Genomic DNA, 8,130 nt, shown 5'->3' on the forward strand with positions numbered 1-8,130 from the left:
CCCCCTCACCCCACCTTTAGGAACTAGGATACAAACATGGATAAAAATAAGACCTTTTAATCAAGAAGATAAATAGGCTCCATAGTCAACAATATGGTGCATTTTACCTATCTTTGGGGTTGTACAAGCCATACATAGGTTGTATATACTTTGCTAGGCTACCATACATTTCCTAGAGATTATACATAGGTTGCGAGGTGATTGAATATGTTTTGGATCAATGGTTTAATTACCTATTGCATTTATAGATTAATTAATTGGCACTTTGAATGTTGGTTTGCCTAAAATCCAACTGTGTAAATGCAAAAAAAAAATTACTATAACATTATATGGGCTATAAGTGGTTCATGGCTATTACATACATCATTCTCTTTTATTCATCAAATCAATGATTTAAACCTCCACCACCATTTCCTATAATTTGGATCATATTGTCAATATAATATGCTATCCTTGGTATGGACATAGACACCTTTAACTGCTTAAGTAGTCTTAAATACAACTCACTCCCAAGATTGTTAGTGTGGGAATCCCCCATGGCGACTCCAAGGACATATATATTTGTATTTAATTCTAAATTGGGCATTGTGTATTTCTGAATTGTGCATGAAGGGTTTGTTTAAGTAATTGTTCATAGTAATATCAACGTAGATTCATTTTAAACCCAAACCTATCAAGGACCTAGAGGGATCAAATTTCTTAAGGTGTAATTTTGTTATTATTTAATTACATGTAATGTATTATTTCCTTCATATTAAATGAAAAAAAATTATACCCTGAGAAATTAGATCCATCTTGATAGTTTATGATGGATTTACGTTGTTTTTTTTAGATGTAGTTATGTACATATGTAGTTATTTATTTATTTTGTTTATTTGTATTTTTTATTGTCATGGGCATATGTAGATGGATAGTTATTTATTTTTGTTGTCATAATGGGTTATATAGCACCTTGTTACTCTCCATGCAATCAACTATGAATAAAGTACATTTTTTAGTTCCTTTTTAACTAATAAAAACAATATTTTTTCTAGTTTCATTAGTAACTTATGAGCTTATTAATAAGTCTTCATTACTTTTCTTATTAAGAATCTAAATAAGAAAACATTTTTTTCTACTTCCATGACCAACTCATAATCAAAAGTAAATCTTTGTTATTATTATTACTACTATTATTATTATGTAAAATTGACAATATTTTCTAGTTCTAACTCAAAAACATAAATCTAAATTTACTCTAAAGATGACTTGGAATTTTTTATTTTTTTGAGTGGAGTATCCATTTTTTTTTAATATATTGTTATTTAACAATAACATGACAACACCCCCTCATATTGGATTGTAAAGTGCCTCTCAACATAATGATGCATCTTATTAATGGAAGTAACAAATAGATGTATGGATGGGAAAGTTTACAAGTAAAGTTGTTTTTGCACATATAAGACCATAGAGTGTTGTGTAAGCACTTTCAAATAATAGAGTATATATATGATTTTTACATGGTTGAGTAGGAGTGTTACGTAGATGAAATTCAAGCATAGAAATCTAATTGACATTTTGGATAAGAGTAATTTTTTCCTCTACTCTTGCATTAGATGTGTCATAAGTAGAAGATAAACTGAACTTCAAAACATATATCGAGTGCTTATGTTAAAGAGAGACATTTCTACTTAATTGGCATTACAAAAAAATAGTTGAGAAATGAACCAAGTATGCAATAGAGCCATTGTCTCATGCATGTTGGTGATTAGTAGTTGATAAACTCTACACCCAGATTATATCAACAACAAAGAACAAATCATTCTTGATGATGGACATTAGTAATTGGTTCAAAATCACGATATAATATAAATGGATGTAGTAGCTCTAGAAATCTCCCCACCCAATGATATTTCATGCATAAGTCTCAAATATGAAATAAAAAACCAATTATCTTATCTACATAGAGATCCTTGTTGGTGGAAATGGGCAGGCATAGTGGATTATCTCTAAATGGGCACTCATTTGAACTTGCACATACCATTAGAAGTTTTTGGAACTAGCCTTCATTGAGAATGGAGACATTGTATCCATTCCAAGAACAAAGATTTGTGTACATGACAAAAAAATAAAAATCAGAAGTTAATTTCCATAGAGAATCCATGTTGGCAAAGTGGGTGGGCTATAAGACTCTCATTTATAAATTAGTTGAAGGAAAAAAACTCTACTTTTGAATTAATGAGACCCCTAAATCAAGAACAAAACAAGCATGATGAGCACTTTCCCATTGATGAAATGACCCTGCAAGCAACCTTATTGTATATATCTAGTGAAATAGTAGAAGGCAAACAGATGTGGGGAAAAGGATCCAAATTTGTGCTTTTTAAGGATTTTGGTAACTATAATAAGTTGTATGATGAATTTAATGGTGGATCGAGATAGATGCACTTTTTATGTTTGAGAGTGGGTTATTTTCCTTTGTTTAAGGTTTTTCCCACTATAAATACACATGTTTACTATTTAAGGCTAATTTTTTAGCTTACAAATATTTGATATGCATTTATTTAGATTAATTTATACTAATAATATAATATAATTACTTCTTTACAATCAATATATATATATATATATATATATATATATATATATGAAAAACAATATAAATTGAACAATTTAATGTTTATAATTGTCTGTAAAACATTGTCCACGGGGTCTTGGATAGATAGTGATCGGGTGCTATGTTTAGGCACTCCTTGAAGTGAAGTCACTAATTCAATTCCCCACCCCGATCGGGGTGATATATTGGACATGATGAAGATGTAGTCCCGTCAAGCTTACAAACAAAAAAATGTTTGTAAAACATTATATTTTTACAAGATCCTATCATTATGCCTTTGGTTAAATACTTAAGAAGTTGCTAATACAAGTTGCAAATAAAGAATTTTCAAATTGAATTAACTGTAAGGATTTCATCCGATAACTATTATGAAAGAAAATGGATGTAAATTGTGTATAAAATGCATGTGCAGGGAATCCAATGTATCAACAATTAAAAGGAAGGAACATAAGTGTCTCGTACCAAAAACCATATGCAACAAATCTTACATAACTAATCTAATGCGAATCAATAAAGTGAAGCTTGCAAATATTTGATATGCATTTATTTAGATTAATTTATACTAATAATATAATATAATTACTTCTTTACAATCTCTCTCTCTCTCTCTCTCTCTCTCTCTCTCTCTCTCTCTATATATATATATATATATATATAAAACAATATAAATTGAACAATTTAATGTTTTTAATTGTCTGTAAAAACATTGTCCACGGGGTCTTGGATAGATAGTGATCAAGGCTCTGTTTAGGCACTCCTTCAAGTGAAGTCACTCATTCAATTCCCCACCCCGATCGGCGTGATATATTGGACATGATGAAGATGTAGTCCCGTCAAGCTTACAAACAAAAAAATGTCTGTATAACATTATATTTTTACAAGATCCTACCATTATGCCTTTGATTAAATAATTAAAAAGTTGCTAATACAACTTGCAAATAAATAATTTTCAAATTGAATTAACTGTAAGGATTTCATCCAATAACTATTATGAAAGAAAATGGATGTAAATTCTGTATAAAATGCATGTGCAAGGAATCCAATGTATCAACAACTAAAAGTATGGAACATACGTGTCTTGTACCAAAAACCATATCCAACAAATTTTACATAACTAATCTAATGTGAATCAATAAAGTGAATTAATGGGACTTAGTTTGGAGAATTGCAGTAAAAAACCTTTTGGGGCCATTTTGATGACTTAAATGACATTTTTGGGGGGTAAATGTTTCTCACCAAAGTGAAAAACCATGTGAAATTATTCTACTCTTACTAACATTTCCAATGGTGTAAGAATCACATCAATTGGAGTTCATATGGAAAAGTTATGCCTCATAGAAATTGACCTATCATGATTGACCACCATGGTTCAAGTGGATGCTAGGTTAGCCCCTATTACTCATGCATATGGGGCTAGCCACATGGGAATTTGAAGAAGTCTCTAGAGGAGTCAAATTTTTAACTCTGATTAAGAGTTGAAGGAGTCAAACCTAACCCTTAGTTGGCTATCAAGCAATGTTATAACCAGTCCACTAGGAGGAAAAGAAGGTTTCATTCATTTCGATTGTAACATGTTCCATAGTAGAAAAAGACAAATGGAAGTGGGAGTGAGAGAGAATAACAAAGAGATCTAGTGTTCTATAGTATCCTATAAAGCCACAAGCCTCAAGCAACTCCATAGAGAGTGCCTTCTCCTTTGTACTTGCATTATTTCCATTCCAGAGAAAGAGAAAGCAAAAAAACCTCACCTTGTAGCTATTCTTTCTCTCGTAAGTGTTTCCCAGAGCATATCTTGTGTTCATTGGTGGTTGATGTGTGATTATATTTTATTTTTCGCTATTTTTTGCATTTTATTTATTACATGGATAACGAAAAAACAATAATTATTAAATTTGGAAGCAAAGGAAAATTAATCCTCATAGCATAAATTTTAGTTTATTTTATCATATCTATTGTGACAAACATTCTAATGGAATATCCATGACAATTTATGGATCATATTCATTTTTTGTTTACTAGAGGAATCAACAATTGGATTGGTCTCGTACTCGCGTGACACATTGGTCGATTCTGACCACTACCACTATAACCCCTAAGTGAACCATGATGCCCCCAACATGTGGCCATGGGTAAACTTAGGGGATTTGAACCTAGAATCTCGTGGTGCATAACACTTCGTTTTCACAGTGATCGCTAATTGAGTTTCCCTCAAGGGGTTATGGATCATATTCATATTAAATAAATGCTTCATATGAAAAACTTGTTGGAAGTTGAGGGATTAAGTTCAGTTAATGCCTTCATCAATCACTATATTGTCATTTATTTTGAAATGTTGAAAGTCGTTGATGCCACCAAGTATATTTGTATTGTTCTCAATTCCCTTCTATCAAGAATCTGCCATTCTTTGTCTTTCATAGTTGTTGCCTATTTTTCTATTATGGCCAATGGTAGGAGAAAAAAATCGATATAGATAATCTTCCATTTGCAAATCCCATAGTTGGTAGTTTTAACCATTAAACTTCTCAACCCTAAAACCTTCTTCCACTATTGCTCCTAGTTGAACTAGGAAACCTTATTTCCTATGAGTTTTATCAATCAAAGAAACCTTTGGCTTTAATACCATTTTTCAAGAATTAGATCATGGCACAATAAATCAAAACAAATGAAAAATAAAACATAGAATGACACAATACAAAGGGGACTCCAATATATGTGGTTCACCTGATTTAGGCCATGTCCACAAAGAAACAACCAATCATTCCTTTTAATCTATCCAACAAAATGAAGGAATATATCCTACAACACATTTGTTGCAACTTCCTCTTCACTCTCTCATATTCGCCTCTCTCAATTACAATGCTTTCTCAATAATCCATAGTCATAATACAATGCCCTCATAAAAAGAGGGCTTTCTTCTAGGGAAAAAAACCCTAACATAAATTCTAGCATTATATCTACAATTTAATGATGAATGGCCCCTATTGACTACAAAATTACAATATTTTACAATAATTTGTTTCCAAAAATGTATCTCCGGAGGCACTTCCTTGAACCCCTAACCAAGGGGGACTCTAAACAATCATTTCTAGCCCTCATGGACCCCCTAGCAATAGTAGTTGGTGGGTAAGCCTCCTACCCCGCACCCCACTCCTCCCCACCTCACACCCACCTTTAGGAACTAGGATACAAACATGGATAAAAATAAGACCTTTTAATCAAGAAGATAAATAGGCTCCATAGTCAACAATATGGTGCATTTTACCTATCTTTGGGGTTGTACAAGCCATACATAGGTTGTATATGCTTTGGTAGGCTACCTTACATTTCCTAGAGGTTATACATTGGTTGCTAGGTGATTGAATATGTGTTGGATCAATGGTTTAATTACCTATTGCATTTATAGATTAATTAATTGGCACTTTGAATGTTGGTTTGCCTAAAATCCAACTGTGTAAATGAAAAAAAAATATTACTATAACATTATATGGGCTATAAGTGGTTCATGGCTATTACATACATCATTCTCTTTTATTCATCAAATCAATGATTTAAACCTCCACCACCATTTCCTATAATTTGGATCATATTGTCAATATAATATGGTATCCTTGGTATGGGCATAGACCCCTTTAAATGCTTAAGTAGTCTTAACTACAACTCACTCCCAAGATTGTTAGTGTGGGAATCCCCCATGGCGACTCCAAGGACATATATATTTGTATTTAATTCTAAATTGGGCATTGTGTATTTTTTGAATTGTGCATGAAGGGTTTGTTTAAGTAATTGTTGGTAGTACTATCAACGTAGATTCATTTTAAACCCAAATCTATCAAGGACCTAGAGGGATCAAATTTCTTAAGGTGTAATTTTGTTATTATTTAATTACATGTCATGTATTATTTCCTTCATATTAAATGATTAAAAAAATTATACCCTAAGAAATTAGATCCATCTTGATAGTTTATGATGGATTTACGTTGTTTTTTTAGATGTTGTCATGTACATATGTAGTTATTTATTTATTTTGTTTATTTGTATTTTTTATTGTCATGGGCATATGTAGATGTATAGTTATTTATTTTTGTTGTCATAATGGGTTGTATAGCACCTTGTTACTCTCCATGCAATCAACTATGAATAAAGTACATTTTTTAGTTCCTTTTTAACTAATAAAAACAATATTTTTTCTAGTTTCATTAGTAACTTATGAGCTTATTAATAAGTCCTTGTTACTTTTCTTATTTAGAATCTAAATAAGAAAACATTTTTTCCTACTTCCATGACCAACTCATAATCAAAAGTAAATCTTTGTTATTATTATTACTATTATTATTATTATGTAAAATTGACAATATTTTCTAGTTCTAACTCAAAAACATAAATCTAAATTTACTCTAAAGATGACTTGGATTTTTTAATTTTTTTGAATGGAGTATCCTTTTATTTTATTTTTAATATATTGTTATTTAACACTAACATGACAACACCCCCCCATATTGGATTGTAAAGTGCCTCTCAACATAATGATGCATCTTATTAATGGAAGTAACAAATAGATGTATGGATGGGAAAGTTTACCACTAAAGTTGTTTTTGCACATATAAGACCATAGAGTGTTGTGTAAGCACTTTCAAATAATAGAGTATATATATGATTTTTGCATGGTTGAGTAGGAGTGTTATGTAGATGAAATTCAAGCATAGAACTTCAATTGACATTTTGGATCAGAGTAATTTTTTCCTCTACTCTTGCATTAGATGTGTCATAAGTAGAAGATAAACTCAACTTCAAAACAAATATGGAGTGCTTATGTTAAATAGAGATATTTCTACTTAATTGGCATTACAAAAAAACAGTTGAGCAATGAACCAAGTATGCAATAGAGACATCCTCTCATGCATGTTGGTGATTAGTAGTTGATAAACTTTGCACCCATATTATATCAACAACAAAGAACAAATCATTCTTGATGATGGACATTAGTAATTGGTTCAAAATGACGATATAATATAAATGGATGTAGTAGCTCTAGAAATCTCCCCACCCAATGACATTTCATGCATAAGTCTCAAATATGAAATAAAAACCAATTATCTTATCTACATAGAGATCCTTGTTGGTGGAAATGGGCAGGCATAGTGGATTATCTCTAAATGGGCACTCATTTGAACTTGCACATACCATTAGAAGTTTTTGGAACTAGCCTTCATTGAGAATGGAGACATTGTATCCATTCCAAGAACATAGATGTGTACATGACAAAAACATAAAAATGAAGTTAATTTCCATAGAGAATCCATGTTGGAAAAGTGGGTGGGCTATAAGACTCTCATTTATAAATTAGTTGAAGGAAAAAAATTCTACTTTTGAATTAATGATACCCCTAAATCAAGAACAAAAACAAGCATGATGAGCACTTTCCCATTGATGAAATGACCCCGCAAGCAACCTTATTGTATATATCTAGTGAAATAGTAGAAGGCAAACAGATGGGGAAAAAGGATCCAAATTTGTGCTTTTTAAGGATTTTGGTA

The sequence above is a fragment of the Pinus tabuliformis genome, chromosome 4_2 (assembly GCF_031772625.1).
Source record: "Pinus tabuliformis cultivar Carrire ecotype Pingquan chromosome 4_2, CPIR1, whole genome shotgun sequence".
Lineage (NCBI taxonomy): Eukaryota > Viridiplantae > Streptophyta > Pinopsida > Pinales > Pinaceae > Pinus > Pinus tabuliformis.